General features: G+C 40.3%; 1 long non-coding RNA gene across 1 annotated transcript in view; it reads right to left on the bottom strand.

Annotated features, from left to right (window-relative positions):
• LOC114056659 overlaps positions 1–15,564 on the bottom strand; it is a 19,193-nt gene extending 3,629 nt beyond the window's left edge. The window contains exons 1-2 of the long non-coding RNA XR_003571066.1: positions 13,150–15,564; positions 2,834–2,837 (exon numbers count right to left, since the gene is read on the bottom strand). This is a non-coding gene — a long non-coding RNA (uncharacterized LOC114056659). The remainder of the gene's footprint in view (positions 1–2,833; positions 2,838–13,149) is intronic.
• Between the last annotated feature and the right edge of the window lie 7 nt (positions 15,565–15,571).

Here is a 15,571-nt window from a genome sequence, read left to right as displayed (position 1 = left end):
TGTGCTATACTATGTTCCACAGGATTCTGAACAAGCTTGCTGACAGCTGTTACTATTAACCTGAAATTTGGAATATAAAGATGACCTTTTTGTGGTGGTTCCAGTCTGTTGGTGGAAAGCTCATGAGCTCCTAGATGACTTGGTTGGTTGTGATGCTTAAGGATGCCATGGGGTCGAGAAGCCCTGACTATCTTCATAATACTTAAGCCTTTGAAACCATGCTTCTGATAATTGTTTTCTCTGTTTTGGAAGGTGATTGTTCATGGATGTAAAGGAGTGTCTTAGGTGCTTGTATGTTGTGTCTCAGTCACTGAAAGAGTACTTCAAGGATTTGATTCATGTCTGGTGTCTGTAATGAGTCAAAATACAAAATGTATTTCAGTTCCTGGGTGTTCCTAAGCTGCTCTACAGTATTATCTGATGTGTGTGCTTGAAGGAGGAAGTATACAGCAAAAAGAAATTGTTTTGTTTCAGGTACCTGGATGTGTTAAGCAGCTAAAAAAAAAAAAAATTTAATAGATGTGTCATTTTTATGTTTGTTTCGTTAGTTTCTCAGCCAGCCACACTGACATTTTCTCACAAATAACCTCTTACTGACTCCCTCGATAATTTTTATGTTTTTAAACACACAGGATATTTGCTGGATTGCGCTCTGATTGGGGAGACACAAAGGGCTCTGGTGGTACACCTGAAAATACTGGATAACATTGAAATTAATAAATGACAAACCTTAACAGTTAAAAAACTTGAGCTGGAAAAATAATGAGAGTGGCTATATGCAGAAATGTTTAAGCATAGTCCAGGAGAAAAAACTGTACTAAGAGATTTCACCACAGAGTTTTAAATGCAATTTTACAGACCTGAGTTATCCTTTAATCTACTGTAAACACTTAGCAGAAAGTGCTTCAACCTTTAAATTGCCTGTTTTAGAAGTAATTTAGTGATGGCCAAAGACACAGTGTTGGAGTTTGAGGGGTTTTTTCCACTGAAGGAAATACGGAGACCATTTCTGCTTGAAAGGGCTCATCAGCCTAATAACACAGAACCAAGGACCAGGTTTTCTGATGGTATGAAGAACTGGATTCTGTAGGATGCAAATTAGCAGAATAGCAGGAGCCCTTGATTTAAATTAAAATAAAGGTAAAGATGGCAACACTGAAATGCAGGAATCAACACCCAAACGGTAACCAAAACCACTGGCTTGACTGTTTCTTTGCGTAGGTAAAATCTTTTCATTTAAAAACTGATAATTGAAATTAGTGTCATAGCTTCCTGAAGAATCTGTCCCACCTTTTCTACTAGATGATAAGATATAGATGACAAATTTTTTTTCAATGCGAATTCATTTCAGTGTGTGTTTCTCATGTCAGCTTGTAGCAATGTTGGAGGTTGGGTTTCTCAGGTGAGTGTTACTTTGGCTCAAACCTCCTATGTAAGATATCTATATCTTTGTTGACCTCCCTTGTAGTACTAGTTCTTTTCTGCCTGTATCTACAACCGGTTCACAACATTAATTCCCAAGCAGCAATAAGCCTGCTTATCACAATCTAAGGTTTATTCATTATGGAGAGAAAAAATAATGGGATAAATATATCTACTCTTGTACCTGAGTACAAGCATGTAGGGTTGGATTTTGATGATCCTTGTGGGTCCCTTCCAACTCAAAATATTCTGTGATTCTCTGATTCTACATTGTGTAATGAGTCCTGGCTCAAGGCAGGTTAAGTGTGACTGTGGGCTCTGGAGAGGGTTGTAGAGTGAAGTGCCTCCCTCTCTGTAGGCATTTTACAGGTTACCCATAGCCTAAACCCTCCTCCTCCTTTCAAGCTGGGATGCCTCTAGTGTTAAATACCGTTGCTGTGTGATGCTATTTTTGACCCATACACAAGTGACAACATCTCTGTTAGGTTGCTATGACTGTAGAGCGAGTTTGTTCTTTGCTTTGCATAATGGTAATGCTTTTTTTTTTTTTTTTAATGTGGCTGCATCTGAATTGGTTTTAGTATCTACCATACCCATAGCCAGCCATCCTCACCATGGTTTGAGTAGGGAAAAATCAGCAGTTTTAAACTGCTTTCTTGGGGGGTTTTACCAGGATTTTGGGATCATTTTGATAGGGCTGTGAGCACAGTTGATCGTAAGGTATTTTAGCATCATCCTGGTCCGTGTGTTTCTAGGTTCTTCCTAAAGCATCTTCTGATGGTACACTAATGAAATCAATATAAATGGAGGCAATATGACATAAAAAGGATAAACTAAAGCCATGACTCAGCTTCATGTTTCCACTGCTATCACATCTCAGAGCACAATGCTAGTAACACCAAGGTCATAGGTTTGATCCCTGTGTAGGCCATTCTCTTAAGAGTAGAACTTGATAATACTTGTGAGTCTCTTCCAACTCAGAATATGCTGTGATCCTGTAAGATGCCTTATCAGTCCCTTCATCCAGTGTCTGAAAGGTGCCATTAGATGTTAACTGGGCCTATTTAGAGATGTATATTTGGACTTCCCTTTATTAGTTGGTTTTATTTTCAGAATTCACTGATAGTGGTCTTGACATGTAGTTAATATATTTTGTTGTCTGACAAGCATTTTGGTGGTGATGTTTTTTCAGCTTGTTGGTGTACTCTTGTGAAAGAGGTGTTAGAGGCACAACGTGTTTGCCAAGGTACTGGATAGCAAACATGTCAGTGAAGAAATGATCCTTCGCCTTTGGAAACCTGCAGTGCTCACCTGTAGTATTTTTGCCTGATTAGTGATTTTCCAATATAGGAAGGCAGAATAAAGTCCCACTGTTTATCTTCACTTAGTAGTATCATTGAGATTGTAGCACAGATCTGAGGAATATAAAAGCAATTTAATTCACTGTTCCTCATGCCTGTTTATGTTTTCTTTACCATATTGTACATTTATGTTGTTTGAAACCCACCCAACCTGTGTCACTTCCTGATGAGAATTTTCCTTGAGCAGCCAGCATTTTAAGATTTGACTTTGGTAGATGTGTGAGGTGTTGGAGACATGGTGACTATAGCCTGAGTTCCCAGGGAACCTATGAAACAGTTTGTGCACAGGACTATTTGACTTGGATAATGCTTCTAGGAGACCAGGTCAGACTAGGTTTAAACTGGATTAAGCTAAAGTAGATTTTCCTTAGTTGTATTTTAAGTAGTGTGGGATTTATGAGGGGAAAGTAGATTTATGACCCTGGATAAATCTTGATTCCTTTCAGTCTTGTTTTATCTTCAGAGTGATACTGAACTAGTTCCTTTGATTGCTATATTGGACTTACCTGATGGATAGTACCTATATGGATTTGTGTATTTCTACTGGAAGCTCAACTTTTGACTGTCCTTGTGTGACCAAAGTCTTGGATGTTTTATTGCCAGTTTACGCACCACAGGAGCTTGTGGAAAGCCACCAGATTTAGTGCAAGGATGATGCACAGACAGGCAGCAGAGGTGAGACCACCACACATGTATTTGCACACGCTGCTGGGGAACTGCAGTTTCGGTGTCAGTGCTAAAACAATTTGGCTGCTAACTTCAAGCAAGTAGCAGTGATGAAAAGGTTAGCGTTTGCCATTGTGGCTACAGAGTTTGCTAGCTGAATCTGAGCCAGTCACCTGCAGGTTGCAGAAATAGGTTTACACTTGATATAATGTGATGGCACTAGTAATTACATGTGAGTAAATGAAAGATCAACAGCGGTAATAGTTCATTGGCTCCTCAGCAAGATTTTCTAAGCTAGAGTTTGGAAAACATATTATGTTAGGAAATGGCCTTGAGGTTCAAGTTTATTTACTCATCATTTCACGTAAGCAGAGGTGGTTGTGTTTGTCATCTGCTGAGGCTGAATCACAGTTCAGCACAGAGTCATTTCTCAGTGTTGACCAGCCTTCAGTAAATAGAGACATTTAACACTCAGTCTGCAAACAGCTGCTGGAGAACAAAGGTTGTATCAATGAATAATAGCATTAGGACTTTTACAGCCTCTTCCTCTTTGTTTCCCAGAGTCCTTCATGGTGGTGGGTAAGAGTTGCTGTCGCAATGCACAGAGGTGAGGATGAAGCGCAGAAGGAGTCAGTAAGGACACACATGGTGCTGCAGTTCTGGCTCTAGCTGTTTCCTATTAGCAAACTACTGCTACTAGCTGCTTGACTGTCCTAGAGCCCTAGTTTTGGCCCCCTGCTCCATGCTAACATATGGAATTTCTTCCTGATTTGTTTTTGGTCCAGTCATCTGCGTCAAAAAGCCACATTTTAGAGAGCAATGCCACAGTTCTCAAAGAGGGCAGATGAGTTATATTACCAGGAGCAGAGGTACAGCATCTGGGGATGCTTCAAGTACAGACAGCTTTCAGCAAGAGGAGCACAACATCTGAGTTCTAAACTGTCTCCTGACTGTAAAGCAGTGCCAGGTTCTGGACCCAGCTCTCCCTGCTTCTACAAGAGTTTCTCTGCTATATGCCTGCTTCCCCCAGGCTCTGGAGTGGCAGCAGTTTCTCCCTTTCATAAAGGAGGGCCCGGGGAGGGTCAGCAGCCACTTGGCTGGGGGCCTGAAGAGGCACTACCCAAGACACAGCTCTACCATATCATGCTGGTGGACAAAACCAGATAAAGCCTAGAGTAACCATTTCAATTTCTACCTTACAGCAAACACTGCCCAAAAATATCTGTGAACTCTGGTGTGCTACTCTGTAGGCTAAAATCCACCCACCACCACACTTGGTCCTCATGAGGCTATTAAAATTCTTTGATTGCTGACACTTCAGCACAGGAAACAACTGTGTCACACCCATGCCAAACAAGAACAGCAGCAGCAGGGAACAATACCTTTAGACTACTGCTGCCAGATCTCAGGAACACCCTCTGTAACTTAACTCCTGCAGAAGATTTGGTTGGGCTTTGCTTTTCTCTTTCATTTCATTCCCCTCTCGTGGTAGCATTTTAACAGTCTAAAACAAACCGATTTTTTAAAGCAGTTCAAATAATTTGAAAAGCTGCTCTGTGTGGGGGGGGCGGATGTTTCAACTAACTATGGTAAAAGGTTATGCCAAGACCATATCTTTGCAGACCTTATTAGTACTAAAGAAAGTAAGTTAATACATGCACAGCCTGCGGTGTATGTAGTGTGCTATTTTGGGCTACAGATCAAGAGCTAGTTTTAAAAAAAACTGGCACAAGAATCCAACTGTGGACTGCAAGTCCTGAGCAAGTCCACTTTTCTTTCAGCTAAATATACCTTCTTATACCTTCTTTAGAGAATGTTTTACTAGCATCAGTTAAGTTGCTGAGTTGTGTTTATTTTTTTAACTAAGCACAATTTAGTTAGATGGAGTAAAGACACAGAGATCTTATGAAATCTCTGTTTTTTCCCAATCCTGATCACCGTGTTTTTAAAAAAGTCTGTAGTTCAAACATGCCTGTTTGCTGTTCTAGATGAGAGCTGGATCTGAAGATCCCTGCCCCTCAGTTGTCTGTGTGCTGCTTGTAAGAAGCAAAGCCTTGCGTTCAGATATCAGATACATGCTTTTGCGTTTCAAAACCTCTTGCGTGTGCAGGGTCACAGTCATGGGAACACTTTCCAGCTTTTTCTGCTTCAAGGAAAGAGCCATTCTCAGCCCACAAAGGTAGTAACAACCAGTTTAAGAAACCGATTCAGCTTATATAACCTGTGGCTAACCCCAGTCTTCTCTGTGCCTCAGCTGCCTGCTGACATGTCTGAAAGGGATTCACAAAAATCAGCTGTGGAGGAAAGACGGCCCCAACAGCCCAAGAGGGTGTCCTGCTGCAGGTTGAGCCCTGATGCTGCCACGCCATGCAAGCCAGAGTCCCACCTTTCATCCCTCTCAACAGTCTAGTTTGGGCCACCTGTGCCCCTCCAGCAACCTTGGCTGGCTGGCAGGGCTGTGGGGTTTGTAGCCATTACCTGCTGCAGTGCCAACCCCAGCCTATGCTGGCCCAGCAACACATCCTGCAGACATGGCAAACCTCTCCCTTCAGTGACTCAGCATCTACATAACAGCCCTTTTTTCCCCTCCTTCCTGGGTATTTACAAGGAATTTCAATATAAATAAACTACATTTAGAAGAATATTGCAATAAAATAAGCTAACTGGTGTCATAAGGCTCCCCTTTCCCAAGGCTAGAAATTAAGGAGAAAACTACCCCATTTGTTAAAGAAGTTGTCAGAACATTGGCTAGTCCCAGAACAAGGCTTCAGTAACAAGTAAATATTTTGGGCAGGCATGTTTGTTTTATTTGTGATGATAGTGCCAAGCTCCAGCACCACAAAATCGGATCACTTTGGCCATATCCTGCTAAACACCAGAGCTCAGAGGGACTTCCAGTAGTCCAAAAGGCTATCTGAAGGGCAAGGCATGGTGCCCCAGTGGCTGTCTATGCCATACCACCACTGTGATGCTTAATGTGGAGCTTCAGCAGTGTGTCGATGTGGTCAGCTGCCATGCCCTGCCAAGTGCACTCTGAAGTGTGTGAGTAATGCCTGTCATATCACCTGTTCTGGTCCCCAGGATGCTGGGACAAGTGATTATCAGATGGGGAAAATGTTTGCAGTCACCAGGCAGAGCTGAGCCTTCAAGAGGACAGGACAGCATCCTCTCTACCAGCGCTGCTTCAGCATGAGCAGCCTTATACCTCTACACCTTCTGCAAGTGCCAGGAAAGATTGAACGTCACCAAGAGATGCTGACATCACTTTTACTTGTGCTCAAAGGCAAGGCAAAAATGTGCCATCAAAGCCTTGCAAGCTGCCATGAAGATAGAATGTCTGCAATATGCGATCATTCTTTATAGGGTCTCCATGCAAATTTTTTCCAAATCTGATCTGGGAGATTTTTACAGTCCTGGCTGCCCATTGAAACTGAAAGGAAAATGCCACCAAAAAAAGTACACCACAGTTGTACAGGAAGGAAGAAAAGGTGGACACTTGATGAGATAAATCAGTCTTGGATCAAGGGAAGGATGTTAGCTGTACAGTATGTCTTCTAAAGTCTAGAAAACCCTGAATCTGACACCATCCTTCCAGCAATGCCCAGCTCAGCATGTCTATCAGCCTTGGTATGGAGAAACAGGATATATTCATGGCGGCAGGCAAGTGCCAAGCTGTTTGGCCCTTGAAAAATTTTCTGCTGCTTCAGGTCTATGAAGCAATGTGTTTAGTTTGAGGAATAGGCAGGACTGGCTGTTCTTCCTGTGAAACCAGCCCAGTCTACTTCACATGTAATTTGCTGTTCAACTCTAATCTTTCTCTGTTGAACCAAATTACAAAAGAAGCACATGAAAACACACTTTTGATAAGTCTAAACCAAAAATATAAGAAGCACAAAACATCCTTACTCTTCCTTGAAACCAATTTTTAAGGACAGTGATGCTAATGGAAAAGGTGGCACTATACTATTCACTACAGCTTGCCATCTGGGAAGCAGGAATGCGTTTAGGCAGGCAGTAAAATAAACAGAAGAAATTACTGTGCCAGCCAATACAAAATTAACACTCACTGGATGTTACAGAGAGAAAAAATGTTAATGTAGCAGAAAGGAATTGGACAAACTAAGGAGCTAAACCAAACTTCTCTGCTGCTGTGTTGCCCTTAAACTTATTTGACTTGTTGGCTGAAAGCAGGAGAGTCTGTGCTGTCCTGCTGTCCTCCTGCACATCCTTATTCATCAGCCTTACTAGAAACAGGACAGTTTTGTTCCATAGACCTTTGGTCTGACCCAGGTCTGACCCTTTCACATCCTTGCGTAATGAAGACTGCAGTTTTCCTTGCAGGAGAACACAGAGTAAGCAGTGGGTGGTGCACCATAGAGGACATACATGCTTCAAGCAGGACAATTGTTTGGCTCTTCTTGCAGGGAAAAGCTGAGTTGAAGTTGCTGACTATGAGGAAGAATGATTTTGCATCTTCGCTGTTGTTTTTAGGGTAACCAGGGTAGGGGAACACATATTTGGTGGGAGATGGATCAATTTTTGCAGTACCCTTTCCTCAGCGGGCTCCCCCTCTGCAAATCCCCACCATCGTTTCAAATGCCCCCAAGCCCAACCAGTGTCCAGGCAAGGAACAGGAAGATTAGCTTGGACCCCAGTGTCCCAGTGGTTTACAGGCTACTTCCATGGCCTCCATACCCATCAGTTTAATGAGGTGATGTGATAATGAGGTAGCGTCATTCATTCTTCTGTGTTTGATTTTTACTGTACCAATAGTGTGTCTCTCTCTTTCTGCACAGTCAGTGGTGCCTGAGTACTTGTATCTCCCTTTACAGTTTAACATCTGGATAGAAACAAAAGCCATCCCTGACAGCATTAACAACAGATCCTCTTTACTTAAGCAGGGATTAAAAATGCTCCTAAAAGAAAATATAAAAAAAAAATTCTGTGGTGATCCATTCTTCTGGTTGGGGTTAAAACAAAACAAAAATGCAGAAACATTAATATAAAAGTAGACTGTCTTGGAAATCACAGGTGTACTGAATAAAAGGACTAAAAGAACTGCCTGACCTTTCCTCCCCCAAGGAAAACTGGCATTTTTCTTGGTTTTCTTCTCCAGGCTCCCCTTTTCTGAGGGAGAAAGCCTCCTGTTCCTCAAAGTGGGCACATTATGGTTACCAGGACAGGGACAGCCCTGTCATGCCCTCCTGAGAGCGCGTAAGGTGCCAGTGCACAGGGGCCTACTAATTCTCACTCAGAACTATAATTGACTCCTGTGCTTATAGTGAATTCTATTCAATCACTTTGTTAGTGGTAAATTAATCAATGATTAAGGGCTGTTAAACCTTTAGATAGAAACCATAAACAAGTCTGAGGCTGAGCCTGGATTCAGCTGCACTCAGGAGTTTAGAAAGGGAGGGGGTCCATCCTGAAACTTGTGACTTAGCAGGAGGATCTCCTTTTGCATCCTTACCTTTTTATGTCTCCAATCTCCTTGTAAATCATTCTAAATCAATTCTAATGTAATTTGCTTTCATATGCTTCATCCATGTAGTAAGTAATAAATTGAACCTTGTCATTGAACTTGTCGTGCTTTTGAAAATCTAAAGTAAGCCTGCTTTAATACTTTGATAGTAATTTTTTAAGTGACCTAAACAACTCATTTGTGACAACTGCATATATCTTTTTTCATCTCCTTAAAAGTCCATCTACTTTCTTCTCATCCAGCAGCAAACCTCCCTGTGGAAAAATGTTATCAAGCCAGTTCCAAGCACTTTTAATTAAATCACATTTTGCAAGAAAGACCTAAAAAATAATGAAGAGGATTAGCTCCAAGCACAAGCACACACAAGTCTACAGCTTCACATACTGTATGGGGTCTACCACGAGGTCTGGTACAGATCCTATGCCACACACATATGATGGTGCTGTTGACTCACACACTGAAAGGACTGAGACAAGGCGAGGCAATGTGAATTGGGACATGCCATGATCAACCTTCGTTTCATGCTTTCACAGGCTGTAGCCCTCAGGATTGCAGCTTGCGCAGCATCTGCTCCTCAAACAATAACCAGCTGGCAACTCCACAGATCCTGAACGGTTTACGTTGTTGGGGGCTTTTTGTTATTGTTGTTGTGGTTTTATAAATGCAGTTTTCATGACCTAAACACCAAGGAACCAAGTGGTTCTTTGGGCAGGTTGTGCCTTCTTCTCTAGTGCCCATTTCAAGACTGCAACAAGGCTGGAAGACTGTTCAAAGAAGTACCACAACTGTCAGACAGTGCAGCACCCAAGACTTTAATCCCTTTGCCTACCCTGGATTTCAGCTATTACTAAACTATCTCTATGAGTCAGACCTTTTTAACGGAAGATTTATACATCACTGGAGGTAAAAGTGTGAAATGGCAGTAGGCATGTAGGGCAATGACTGCATATTGCATGCAAGCAGTTGCTCCCCTAGGTGATGCAATGTACATTGAAGGTGTGAGAGGATCACACACTGGGATGCAACATGATACTGTGACAGTATCAGGAGGGCTGTGGTGTACCAAGGGTTTAAGATGACTGTAGATGTCCTGCCACGGGTAATACTGGCAACCACTGCTCATTTTAAAGAGTTAAAACTTCAGTGCAAGAATTTATGAAGGTTGCTCATGGCATATCCCACTTCATGCTGCCTCACCTTGTCTCAGTTCCACACCAGCACCTACAGCCAAAACTGGCAGCAGCAGCTCCCAAACCAGGCAGAGGTGCAGCTGAGAGCTGTTAGTGAACATGCACTGCTTTGAGATGACTTTTGTATCAGAAGAAGTGCAAGTGCAGCAATTTGAACTTAATTTTATTCTTGACAGTTTGAGATGTCATTGCAGTGAAGATGCTCCAGTGATGGTAGTTCCCTGCTCTCCAACAGGCCTCCAGTGAGAGGTTGGGCTGCTTGTGTAGGCTGGCTGAGCAACAGGGTGTCCAAGCAACCTCTCAAACTATTAGCACAGAGTTCTTCACTTAAGGGAACAAGATCCATAATAAGTCAAGACAGTGAGTGTTTAGCGTGCCTGCTGCTCTTTACTTTCAGTACCTGAAACAATTCTAGTCCTGGTCACTCAAACTCCCACTGTGTATGTTTCACTGAGACATTCAGGCCCAAAGGTGGGGCTGAGGACATGAGACATGGCTTCATAGGATGCTTCAGCCCCCCCTTTCTGACTTGGAAAGGTAAGAGCAGAGGATTGCAACTGTTCACTTCTTTATAGGTTTAGGCTTAAAAATCTGTGAATCCCTCTTTCTGTAACAGCATCTTCTGCACAGAGTTCACGCTCTTCTCTTTTCCCTCAGTTATTCCTTGGAGAATATGATTTTTTTATTACAATGGTGGAAATGCCCCCAACAGATACAGCCCCTCATCTGGGTAGGGAGGATTACTCAGCAGTGGCTGCTGTGTGGCGCAAGACAGTGCACTGATCTTGTTTAGCACATCTGTTTGCTATTTCACAAGCCATAAAAATACAACAACTGGGATTCCTCCTAAAAAATAAAAGCCCAGGAAATAATTTTTAGAGCTCTGAGAGAATACAATGAGCAGTAGTGTGGTACACAGCTAGCTGGAATTGATTTTGTGGCATTTATGGCTATACATTTAGAAGTAATTCCTAAAGGACATATTTAATCAGAATTAATGCAAGAATGCAGTCACAAACTTGTTGCTTTGAAAGGAAGACATCTAATTACAGAATACAAGCATAGGACAAGCAACCTTCCTTTTGCATTTTAACTATGCTCTCAAGTCATGAACTATAAACCCAATTCAGGTCAGTTGTAAGTGATCCACTATCTGATCTTAAACTGGGAATAATCCTTTTATTCTTCTTAATAGCCGTGGGAGAAGACTGATGAAAATTACACTGGTAAAGGGTACAGAATTATCCAATGGCTTTTTTTTTTTTTTAAGATTGCAAACCAAACTCTGTGTTCGCTTACGCAAACTGTGTGTCCATCAACTCATTGTAGTAAAGCAGGTAATTGTAGCCTGAGATTTACTGAGCACATACCAAAAGGCTCTCAGATTTTCAAACTGATTCACAAACCATCTACACTGCAAGAACTGTGCTCTCATCTGGGTTTTATACTGCTTTACATAGATAAGTCTCAGTGTAGTACTCCAGTGAAATATTGCAAAAGCATTTATTACTACTATTTTTCAAAATAAAGTAAGTGACACAATTCCTATGCTGAAAGCCTAAATGGGCACTCATATTAAAAACATTCATATATAAAAAAGTGTTCTTTCACTTGCCTTTCTCTGTTGTTTGCATGATTTGTGTTGATAAGCTGATAGATGAAAATACAGACTTTATTTCTTGTTTACACAATTTTGAGCAAGTTGGTAACAGCTTGCACATAATTCTCAAAATTTCAGTATACAATTCCTCAGCGTGTAATTAGGGGTCCTCCACTACAGCTTTTAAGGAAATTCGCTTCTGGAGAGTTTCAGAGCTGCTCAGACTGGAGACATTTTTATGCTTAAGCTTTGAAAAGTAAGAAAGTGAAGAAACATACATCAAAGGAGATGTGACTCTTGTGTATGCTTGCTGCCAAGCACAAGAAGCAAGCATTTCAGGACAGCACTTCAACATACACACACATACACACAAAAAAAAAAGATTTTAAAAAAAAAAAAAAAAACTACGAGGTTACTGAAACACTGTCTTTGACTTATGAAGCCAACAAATCTGGTAAAAAAGATACATCAAAACCTGTAAGATTTCTGAATCTGGAAAAGGAACCCCTAAAATTATGCTCTACATACCATGCAGAGTTTGCAAACTCCTGTGATAGGGGATTGCCCAAGTTACCCAGACAAGAGTGTACTTTGCTGAGTATTTTGGTCTTCGTTCTTCATTAGTCAGTTTGCCAGCTTTCTCTCTCTCCTCAAAAGTCAAACACAGAAAGAGATCAGGTTGGGTGTAAACACAAGGCCTCTTTATTTTGCTGAAACAGTACATGACTTCCCATTTAGCATGACCAAAACTAAGCAGAACAGTGGAAATCACATATACAATTTTTCTTAATACACTGCTCTTCCTTGAAACTGCACGAGTACAACAGGAAGGATAAATTCAACAATATTAACTCCAGTTAGGCATTTGCACATGTGAAAGTACCAGAGCTTATGCACGACAGGTCACAAGCAGACAAATCAAAGACCAGTACCAGGAAAACCTACTCCAGTGAGATGAGAAATCTCCTTTGGGGAAAGCGTTTGTCTTGAAGCAAGGGATGCAAACCTCCTTAGCTAAGGAGTATGTGCAAATGCTTTTTAAAAGCTTTATCAGTAAAAGTTTTTGAGGGAGTACACAACCCAGCTTCAAAGCCCCAAGCCCTGACAGGATGCCTTTAAAGCCTTCATTGTAACTAATGCTAGCCCCGTCTCTAAAGACTTATCTCCAGGGAGTTTTTTTACCTATCTGTGCCTTGGAGCCTTTGGCTAAGGAAAGCCATTGATGATTCAAGTGTAAATCATGGTGAAACATTTTTATGTTTTTGTCAATTGCTCACAGTTTATGTCTTGGTCTTGGCTGAGTTTAATTGTTACCAGTTACTCAAGTCATTAAGCCAAATTACTGAGTCTAAGAGCTGTGCAAACATAATAACACCTACCTGGAGGGACAAATATTTTGACTGAAGTATTAGGCAGTCAGTATATGACTGCCTTTCAAACTTATCCTTCTTCCAGCTTCACTTCTCCAGCGTAACTATTTCCAAACCAAAACCAAGTGTACAAGAAACCACAAACCAAAGCCAGAATTAAAGCTAATACATACTTCTGAGTCATGACAGGGTAAAGAAGTGTGAATCTAAGCATGACCATTGTATTGACTTCTATAGAAGTGACTGCCTCTGCAAAAGCCCCAGGGAACCTCCTTGGTTGGAGCACAACTCTGATTCTGGGCATTTTCTAAGAAAGAATAATTTCCATTTAAGTTTCCAGAAGACTGCCCTCCAAAAATATTTCTCAGACTTTCGACAAAAACTAGTAGTTCTATTAACTTTAAACAACAGATTTTAATCAACAGTTTTTAGTGTCACTAATGTCCTTTTGGCTGCCCATGAATTGTTTTTGTTGATGGCATTACTCTTTTTTGTACAGAAAACCTTGCAAACGTAATTTGCTGTTTTTTGTTGAGAGAAGCACAAGTTCTTGCACGTATAGTGCAAAGGCTTAAAAACCCCACAGCTTTAAGCCAAAGTTCCTAGCACTTAAAAGTTCAGTAATAGATACATGATTGTGCAACTTAAAATGTCCTGTGGTCTCTTCAATATACTTAACTTCGAAACAATCTGATTTTTAAAACAGCTTATACTCAGTCATTTCAGTCATACCAGAAGTTTAGCCTGTGTTGGACTCAGTCACAGGTACATGACAGGGGAGGGTGTCTGGGGTATGCAGGAACAGAAATTCTTCCCTGAGACCAGACTAATTCTGCCTCTGTCCTGGCCAGTGCCAAACGTTTCTTTGGACAATTATCGGTAAAACAAAATGTGCCCTTGCATTACTTTTCTTCTGGAGCTCTTACAGGTAATTCTGATTTAAATCTTAAAGCAGAGGTCGAGAGGTTTTAAAGTGTTATATAATTACACTATGAGCAGGTACAACTATTTGGGCTTGTATTATTAAGCATGTAAGTAACTCCTTTGGAAATCTGCCCAGTTTTTGGACCTCAATGACTCTCTGAAGGAATGAGGTCTATGACTTAACGGAACATTGCCTGAGAAGATGTCTTCTTTAATGAGTGTTTCTGACCTAAAACTTCTCTGACATCTTCTTTTTATGAGTTCCTCTAATCTATCTCATTTCTGCTTTGCCATATTTTGTATTCTGCTACCACTCTTTTCAAATCTCTTCTGCAATTAATTTTACCCCGTCCTTTCTCTAATTTTCAAAATCCACTGGCTTTTTTTTTTTTTTTTTAATACTTTCTACACTATAATTTTCCAAATGAATTGACCCCTTCTACACTCAGGGCTTCAGATAAGCCAACACCATTTATTCATACAAATCCAGAATTTTAAAAGCCACTCACCTTATCATCTGTTATGGATTGTTCCTGGAAATGCTTAAAATAATATTTTTAACAGCTTGTCTGAACTTTTTTCTTTTAGAACTGGAATATTCTTTGAAAGAATTTGGGGTTTTGTTTTTCAAGACTTATGTTTTCTTTTTAAATTAATAATCCAGAATAGTTATGTTCACTTTTGCTCAGTAATGCCATAGATATTTAGCAAGAATTTTTATTACTTTTTGCTAATTTGCATTGCATGATCACAATTAAAATATAAAAAATTATATTTATCTGTAAATATTTTTAATTAAAAAGTCTCTGTTCAAGTTCATAAAATCATTATAATTTTTCCATTCATGAGTGAATAATCAGGCACAGACTTTTAACAGGGTCATTTTAAAGTTCCTTTTTCCAACAGTAAGTCCACTTACTAAAACTTTCAGTACAGTGAACAAATACACATTTTTTCCCCTACAAAGCCATAGGATTGCACAAAAAATACAGAATAAATATAAACATCAGGCAAAGGCAACATTTTAAAGTGCAGAACTCCACTTGCCACATGTGAATAATTCAAATAATGCTGCATAATGCATAGGAAATTCTTACTAGTATTTCAAAACCTGAAGTGACACAATGAGATCAACATATAACAGTAATTCAAATACATTCTATTTATAATAAATAAGAGCTTATCTGATCATAGAACAGAATAAGCATATTGTCCCAACAAGCAAGCTCTTCACAAATACCCTTTTTTCCCTTGTCTGAATGCTGTGTTACCACTGAAGATAAAGACAAATTAAGAAACAAAGATCTCATCCACCATCTGGTAAGACAACTCATGGGGAGAGACATCTGGAATCTGTTGCTGGTATATTTTTCCAGAGGTTTTATCTTAAATCAGTTAGTTTATACTGTCATATATCTGTCAATTTATACAGAATGAAAATTCTCCTTTTATTTTCTTCCACATATTCATATCCCCTTAATGTTCAGTTGTCTTGGTTTAGCTTTTTTTTCTTTTTTTTTTTTTTTTTTTTTTTTTTTTTTTTTTTTTTTTTTTTT

Source organism: Empidonax traillii, unplaced genomic scaffold (assembly GCF_003031625.1).
Source record: "Empidonax traillii isolate 1590-97213 ecotype Southwest subspecies unplaced genomic scaffold, ASM303162v1 scaffold7:size3022706, whole genome shotgun sequence".
Taxonomy (NCBI): domain Eukaryota; kingdom Metazoa; phylum Chordata; class Aves; order Passeriformes; family Tyrannidae; genus Empidonax; species Empidonax traillii.
Note: the sequence above shows the minus strand (reverse complement) of the source record. Positions and strands in the feature narration are given on the sequence as shown.